This window comes from Chlorocebus sabaeus, chromosome 25 (assembly GCF_047675955.1).
Source record: "Chlorocebus sabaeus isolate Y175 chromosome 25, mChlSab1.0.hap1, whole genome shotgun sequence".
Classification (NCBI taxonomy): Eukaryota; Metazoa; Chordata; class Mammalia; order Primates; family Cercopithecidae; genus Chlorocebus; species Chlorocebus sabaeus.
This window is the reverse complement of record NC_132928.1, coordinates 9,779,625-9,788,444: the sequence shown is the minus strand read 5'-3', so window position 1 is coordinate 9,788,444 and position 8,820 is coordinate 9,779,625. Positions and strand designations below refer to the sequence as shown.

The window sequence follows — 8,820 nt, the reverse complement described above, 5'->3', positions numbered from 1 at the left end:
AACATTTCACAACTTTTCAACAGCAAAGTATTAATTGAGAGAGGGATTTTCAGGAGTTGGGGATTCTAGAATATTAGGAAGAAATGTTGGTATCCTCCTTCATTATAGATGGATGGCATAGGTCACAAATGGGAGACTGGCAGCAAAGCCAATATCAAAACCCAGTGGAATGACTCTTCTGTGGAGTTTACTTTTCTTCCTGCTATCTTCCCTATGCCACGGAAATGTCTGTCACCATGTAAAGCCCAGTAGCAGGGAGCTTAGGTTCCAGTCTTCCCCCTTGGGTAGGAAAAGGAGTGAAGGGAACATCACTCCTGAGTTTCCATGCTTTCTTCTTCCTCTCCTTGAGGTGGTTCTTCTGTATTCTCCTCTTCTTCCTCTCCTTCCTTCTTCTCTGGTGGCTTCTCATAAGCCTTTTCTGAAGGTGTTACTATCACTCCATCCCAGGTAGATATTTCAGAAGCAAAATAACTGGCATCACCCTCCTGGCCAAGGATCTTCCTAAAGCCACCATGTGAGAGGATTCGGACGAGAGTCTGAGCTGTATAACAGACCATGTCCTGCTGTTCTAGGATCATGACTGTGTGTACTCTGAAGCTGCCACTCTCACAGGGGTCAGTGATACCCACTGAACCTGGCAGGAAAAGTCCTGCAGCCAGAATCTGCAAGCAGCGTCTGTATGCAACATTTAGGGCCAAAGACTGTCTGGTGGGGTTGTTCATCACAGCATAATGGCCTAGTAGGTCAAGGATCCAGGGTGTGAGGGGCTCAAAGCCAGGAAAACGAATCCTCAAGTCCTTCAGTAGTCTGATGAGAACTTTAACTGTGGACTGAGAAGCATTTTCCTCGAACCAGCGGGCATGTCAGATGGCTGCTAAGGCACTCTGCAATACCTTGATATCCAAATGGAGTTCTGGGTCCAGTTTTCGAAGATTGGGTGGCACTGTTGTAATGAGAATCTTCACTGTAGCATCAGAAGAACTGATTTCAAAGCCAGTTTCGTTGGTCAGCATGGTTAAAACTTCAGAAGGATCCTGTGCTCTTAGGCTTTCCACAACTTTGTTCCCCAGGGCAGCAACAGCTTCCAATGTTGGCAAGATCTTAAGTATCACCACCAGGTCAGCCACATTGTGTCCTGTAGTCATTGTCCCCTTTTTATAGGATCCCACCTGTCGAACTTCTTCAATTTTCACTTCAAATGTCCCTGGAGCCATAATCAGATTATCAATCACATTGTTTATTTTTGTCACCAGAGAAAGGATAGATGCCTGTTCAGCAGAATTAGGAGCCAGGTCCTGATTCCTCTTCAGCAAGGCCTCACTGAAGGAAGTTTCATCAGATGCTGGCTTGACCCGGGGGAAGGCCATTTCACACAAATAGAAGTCAAATGGGATATGTGATACCAAGGACCTGAACCCTCCTCCTGGGCCTCCTCTGGAACCAAAGCGCCCACCACGACCACGGCCTCTGTCACCCCTCATGGAGCCTTAAAACATGAACAATGGAGGCCGCACCAACCGCCCCTTTCCTCTGAGGAGCAGACAACCAAGAATTCTCAATAGGAAGAAAGCAGACACCCACATTTTTCAATGGACAAACTATTTGAACAGACACTTCACCAACAAAGGAATATGGATGCAAATAAGTACATGAAGATGCTCACCATCATTAGTCATTAAGCAAACATAAGTTAAAACCACAATAAGATATCACTATCTGCATATTAAAATGGATCAATTTGAAAAGACTGACTCTACCAAGGGTTGGTGAGGATATGAAGGAACTAGTAGGAATATGCTATAAAATAGTACCAGTACATTGGAAAATAATTCGGCAATATTTTTAAAAAGTTAAGCATTCTTCTACAATATGATCCAGGAATTCCACTTCTAGGTACTTACCTCAGAGAAATGAAACCATATGTCCATACAAACGTTGGACAAGAACGTTCATAGCAGCTAGTATGTTCACAGCAGAATGTCATGGACAAAACCTGGAAACAGCCCAAATGTCTATCAACAGGTGAATGGATAAACACATTGGGGCATATTAATACAATAAAAATGAAAGAAGTATTTGATACACACCACAATCTGAATAAATCTAATAATCATTACCTGCAGTGAAAGAAGCCAGACCAAAATAGAGAATGTACTGTATTTATGCAAAATTCTAGAACATCCTAACTTATCTATAGTGACCAAAAAAAAAAAAAAAAAAAAAAAACAGTTCAATGGAGATTCGGGGATGAGAGGAAGACATTACATATGGGTGTAAGGAAAATTTGGGGGGTGATGAATACATTCATAATTTTTATTGTGATAATGGTTTCACAAATACATATACATACATCAAAACTTATCAAATTATATACTTTTAATATGTGTTGTTTACTATATATTGGTTATACCTCAATAAAACTGTTTTTTATTTCAAAAAACAAAAGAGTGTTCTAATAATATGCGAATATCCCCAAGAGCTATCACACCTCTAAGCCTTATCAACTAATATCTTACTGCGGAAAGAGAATGAGAAATAGGTATTAAGGACAAACCTCATAATTTTTCCAAGAACTGGCCCTGATGACACACTTACTAAATAGCCCAAAACGCTGACAAAAGTGTTTACAATGGCACTTAATACTGAGTCCACTAAGGGACATTTCCTTTTCACTCAAAGCTGACATTCAAGCCCATGTAGAATAAAAAGGTGGCTACTACCAGGCTTGGAGCAATTTTTCTCACCATTTGTGCCCCTAGCCTTTTTACTCCTCTCCTCTCTCTACCCAAGTCCCCAAAGCAAGAATCAACTAGTTCCAGAAACAACAGAACAATTTCCTGGATCCCAACTAGTCATGTTAATCTCTCCATACTTCCTTAAGGCCAGGAGAGGGAACCCGGAGGTCCTAATACCCTTGTGAACAGCTTTATGCCTGGATCCAGAGTTAGGACCCCGGCTTGCTGTGTGAACGTAGTCTCATCTTTATGCCCCGTTTATGTCACCGATGTGGTTTGGATCTGTATTCTCACCAAATCTCATGTTGAATTGTAATCTCCAGTGTTGGAGGTGGGGCCTGGTGAGAGGCAATCCGATCATGGAGGCAGATTTCTCATGAATGGTTTCGCACCATCCGTCTTAGTACTGTCCTGACTACAGTGAGTGAGTTCTTAAGAAATCTGGTCCTTTAAAACTGTGTGGCACCTCCCTGCTCTCTCTCTTCCTCCTGCTCCTGCCATGTAAGATGCCTGGGTCCACTTTGCCTTCCACCATGAGTAAAAGTTTCCTGACGCCTCCGCAGATGCTGGGGATCTACAGATGCTTCTGTGCTTCCTGTACCACCCGCAGAACTGTGAGGAAATTAAACCTCTTTTCTTTATAAATTGCCAGTCTCGGGTATTTCTTTATAGCAATGTGAGAACAGACTAATACAGTCACTAAACTACAAAGAGGACATTTGGTCTCCAATGAAGGGGTTCTTGGGTTTGAGGAAGTTCAGCTCCACAGTGCACATCTATTGGTGCAAGTACTACTGCTCAGAACTCAAGAGACTGTGGAAATGGAAATATGTGATGTCCTCATATTTTCAAAATAGACTTCTTAAGATTCCCCATCTTGTGAGCTTGCTAATCCCTGTATACAATACTTAGCATCACAGGGGTGCCCAGCGCTGACAACTGACCGACTCAACCAGGAGCAATTGAAAAGCCAAGGACATGGAATCTGTCTGCGCTCTTTTCATTGAAAAGGTGAGAGATTTCTGGCAGAGTCAGATTTCTGGAGAGGAGTCATCCATCTGCTAGCAGAGACCATTTCAAACCCTTGCATCCTAACTCATGACGAAATTAAGAAAGCAAGCTCCAACGTGCACAGTTAGAGTCGGCAACTTGGCCGTCTGGAGGAGCGTGGGCAGACCTCAGTGCCTCTGACCTCTCTGCACTGAAATGAGAGGAAACTGTGATCAGGAGCTGACATTTCCTCAGAGCATCGCCCAGCTTTCCCAACAGAGGAACCACAATTCACTGATAATGAAGCTTTGAAGTGTCTGGCCCAGGGCCAGGAAACACTGGAAGTGTCCTTTGGAGAGTATCTGTTTTAGATTACTCCCAGTGTGTAGGAAGCTGCGCATGCTAACTTTAGCCGTTCTCCTGCCTTCAGAATGTAGAGGCTTCAGGCTGATTGATCTCAAGCCCATTCTTTTGGCTCAGATCTAAATGGCAGTCCCACTGGATTTGGGTGTTTTTGGTTGGATTTTTGGGTTTTTTTTGTTTTTTGCCTTCAAAGCTGCATTACAATCCTGCATATGTTCCTCTTCTTCATCTCTTCACTCCAACAGTTTTGTTCACAATTTTTGCATCCCAAGAAATTTGTATTTCTCAAGTAGAGAACTTTGGAGACACTTATTCAAAAGGAGTTTCTGCAGTGGAAACCTAAATCCATCTGACAAGTTTCATTTCTAAAGGGCCTCATTATAATCCTACTTCAGTTGTATGGTAGGTCAAATGATGTGCCCCCTTTTAAAAATTATACTAAAGTATTTCTCTCATTATAACTTAAAAAGCTAAATACACTTTACATGAGACTCTACCATTCAGGCAATTGATTCTGTTAAAACGCATGCTGTTCACTCTACAGATACATCCACTTTGATTTAGGCTTGATTGCTTCTCTCTGGAGCAACAATTTGACTGATAAACATAAACTACGACCTAAACCCTCCCCTTTCACACTGTGGTCCTTGAGCTCACAGCATTGCCATCACCTAGGAACTTATTTCAAACAGAGTATCCTACTGTGTCCGGAATTGGTGGGTTCTTGGTCTTGCTAACTTCAAGAATGAAGCCGTGAACCCTCGCGGTGAGTGTTACAGTTCTTAAAGACGGTGTGTCCAGAGTTTGTACCTTCTGATGTTCGGACGTGTCGGGAGTTTCTTCCTTCCCGTGGGTCCGTGGTCTCACTGACTTCAAGAATGAAAACGGCAGACCTTCGCAGTGAGTGCTACAGCTCTTAAAGGCGGCACATCCCGAGTTGTTTCTCCCTCCCAGTGGGTTCATGATCTCCCTGGCTTCAGGAGTGAAGTTTCAGACCTTGGCGGTGAGTGTTAAAGCTCATAAAGGCCACGTGGACCCAAAGAGTAAGCAGCAGCAATATTTATTATGAAGAGCAAAAGAAGAAAACTCCCACATCCTGGAAGGGGAGGCAGGCTGCTGGCTCCAGTGGCCTGCTTTTATACCCTTATTTGGCCCCACCCACATCCTGCTGATTGGTTCATTATACAGACAGCTGATTGGTCCATTTTACAGAGAGCTGATTAGTGCATTTACAAATCTTTGGCTAGACACAGAGTGCGACTAGTACATTTACAATCCTTTAGCTAGACAGAAAAGTTCTCCAAGTCCCCACCCAACCCAGAAGCCCAGCGGGCTTCACCTCTCAATACTAGGGAGGTTGAGGTGGGAAGATCACAGGGTTGAGGCTGCAGTGAGCTAGGATCACACCAATGCACTCTAGCCTGGGCAACAGAGCAAGATGAAGAAAGAAAATAAAGAAAGAGAGAAAGAGAGGGAGGGAGGGAGGGGAGGAAGGAAGGGAGGGAGGGAGGAAGGGAAGAAAGAAGGGAAGGAAGGAAGGAAAAAAGGAAAGGAGGGAGGGAGAGAAAGAATGAATGAAGGAGAGAAAAAGAAAAAGAAAGAAAGAAAAGAAGAGAGGAAGGAAGGGTGGATAGAAAGAAGGAAGGACAAAAGGGGAGAAAAGAAGGAAAGAAAGAAAGAGAGGTAGAAAGAAAAGAAAGGAAGAAAGAAAGAAAGAAAGAAAGAAAGAAAGAAAGAAAGAAAGAAAGAAAGAAAGAAAGAAAGAAAGAAAGAAAGAGAGAGAGAAAGAACGAACTTGGAAGCTAGAACTTGTCTTCAGTACCTCTTGGGATCCTGTTGCAAAATGGATAGTTGTCTATAATCTTGATATGGATACTATCAGATTGTAAGTATCACCATTATTAGAGAATCCTTCCTCCTCTGTTCCACCTGAAAAATTTGATTTTCTTATAGTCTATTCAATTCTAATCTATCAGGCTTTAAACCACTGTTCTCATCTGCCCATTAAGAAAGCGGGTCTTCAATCAGGTTAACGCTTCTAGACCCAGCCCAGCCCATTCCAAGTTTCCTTCCCTGCCTTACTGCCTAGGCCACTGAAACCCCAACCAATTTTTGGTCAAGCTCTATTGTTACAACAAAGGTTGCCTATTCCAGTGGTCCTGGCCACCCATGGACTTAGTTCCTGGTATGTTGCACACAAATACAATATGTGGCATGGAAAATATCACATAAATGCAAAAGACCAAGAAGGGCCAGAGTCCCTCTCCTGGAGTCTAACATTGGTCCCTGATAGTTCATTGTACACTAATTCACAAGGGCACCAGAGGACCTGCATACCTGTTTCCAGCCCTGCCCCTGTGAGTTTCCTCTGATAGATATTGCACCAAAACACAGGTGTATGTGCTATCTGATCATTTACTCTTGTGTGCTCAACAAGGAAGAATATATTCACGTAATCATTTGTTCATGAAAATTCAATAAATATTTGCTGAAAATAAGAACAGCAAATACTACTAAGTACTTTTATGTACCAGGTACTATTCTATGGATTTTACCTAAATTACCCTACTTAATCTTCACAGCTACAATACAAGGTAGGTATTATTACCTTTATTGCACATGTGAGGAAACTGAATCATGGTTCTACTACCATCTATGGCTTCTACCAAGTGCCCACTATGTGCTTAGCTCACCAGTAGTTCAACAGTGAAAAACAGGCTGATCCTTGTCCTGTGGACTGTACTGTCTCATAGATGAAATACACACTAAGGATAATTATTCATCGAAATCGTGAAAGCACTGCAAGGGAGAAGAATGAAATTGTATAAGAACATGCCATAGGAGAATATTACTTATTCTGGGGCATTAGCCAATGCTTCCCTGAGAAAGTGACATTTAAACTTTTCTACAGATGTAGAAATTATAGACTCTGCCCCTAGGGACACAGAGAAATCCTAAAGGGACAGACCTCCTGGACTGTTTCTTAAACCTCATTTATACTGCCTACCCCCACAGCACAAGGGCACCACATATCAAATTTTGCCTACAAAGTATTTACAAAGAACTGTCCTGTTCTCTGGCCTCAAAAAATGTGCAGCATAGTTGTGGGAATAAGAATCATGTTCAGTCTACAGCCATACCACCCTGAATGCATCCAATCTCATCTGATCTCAGAAGTTAACAGGGTCAGGCCTGGTTAGTATTCCGATGGCAAGAGTCATGTTCATTCATTGATACTTATTCAAAACAACAATAATGATATCAAAGCAGCAGTTAATATTGAATGCTTACTATATGCCAAGTGTTCTTTGCTCATCTTCCCCTTTAAACTTCGCAAAATCCTTCAGTATACTACTGCTTGCCTTTTGAGGATGAATAAGCTCAAGTTCAGAGAAGTTAAGACACTTGCCCAAGGTAATACATCCAATAAACAGGAAAGCTGGAATTAGAGCCAAGGTCAGCTCCAGAGCCCCTATCTTTACTGCCTCAGGGTTTTCATACCCCAGTGCCTCCAGTGGACCAGACATGGAATCTGAACCAGAGAAGCAAACCTGAGAGCACTTGTCTTGCTCCATTTGATGGTTGCTGTGCAGAAATAAGGTCCTTGGGATGCTGACCTTCTGATGTTTAAAGAAAAACCAGAAGCTTTAATTTCTATATGAAATCAATTGAATTTTCAAAGTTGGCAACTAATTTTTAAGAAAATTAAATGCTATGAAAAGTATTTTGAATACATTTCAGGGACCATATTTGGCCCACTGGCCACCAGTTTACAGCCTCTGCCCTACCCCATATTGCTCCCAACCCATAAGGAAACCCACAAATTCATGGAGAAGATAGATGCATCAACAAATGCCAACATCTCGAGGCTGTGAAGAAATAGGAATGCTTTTACACTGTTGGTGGGAGTGTAAATTAGTTCAACTATTGTGGAAGACAGTGTGGCGATTCCTCAAGGATCTAGAACCAGAAATAACACTTAACCCAGCAATCCCATTACTGGGTATATACCCAAAAGATTATGAATCATTCTACTATAAAGACACATGCACACATATGTTTACTGCAGCACTATTTACAATAGCAAAGACTTGGAACCAACCCAAATGCCCATCAATAATAGGACTGGATAAAGAAAATGTGGCACATATACACCATGGGATACTATGCAGCCATAAAAAATGAGTTCATGTCCTTTGCAGGGACATGGATGAAGCTGGAAGCCATCATTCTCAGCAAACACACAAACAGAAAACCAAACACTATGTGTTCTGACTCATAAGTGGGAGTTGAACAACAAGAACACATGGACACAGGGAGGGGAACCTCACATACCAGGGCCTGTTGGGGGGTTGGCGAGGGCAAGGGGAGGGCGAGCATTAGGACAAATACCTAATGCATGCGGGGCTTAAAACCTAGATGACGGGTTGATAGGTGCAGCAAACCACCATAGCACATGTATACCTATGTAACAAACCTGCATGTTCTGTGCATGTATCCCAGAACTTCAAGTAAAATAAAAAAATAAAAATTAAAAATAAAAAAGTGAACATATAAAATGAGCATAAAAGAGGGATTGGTTAAACATATGTGAGGCAGAAAGAGGTGCAGAAAAAGCTTCACAAACAGAATTGTTTGAGTGGGTGAGTCGGGGGTGAACAGCAGTCCAGACAGAGAAGACAGCACACAGTAAAACTTGGGGAGTGAGAATGCATGGCCTCCTCTGGGACCA

The 8,820-nt window shown here is 42.4% G+C and overlaps 1 pseudogene; it reads right to left on the bottom strand.

Annotated features, from left to right (window-relative positions):
- Positions 1–216: 216 nt before the first annotated feature.
- Positions 217–1,520, bottom strand: LOC103230072 (interleukin enhancer-binding factor 2 pseudogene; annotated as a pseudogene).
- Positions 1,521–8,820: the final 7,300 nt, after the last annotated feature.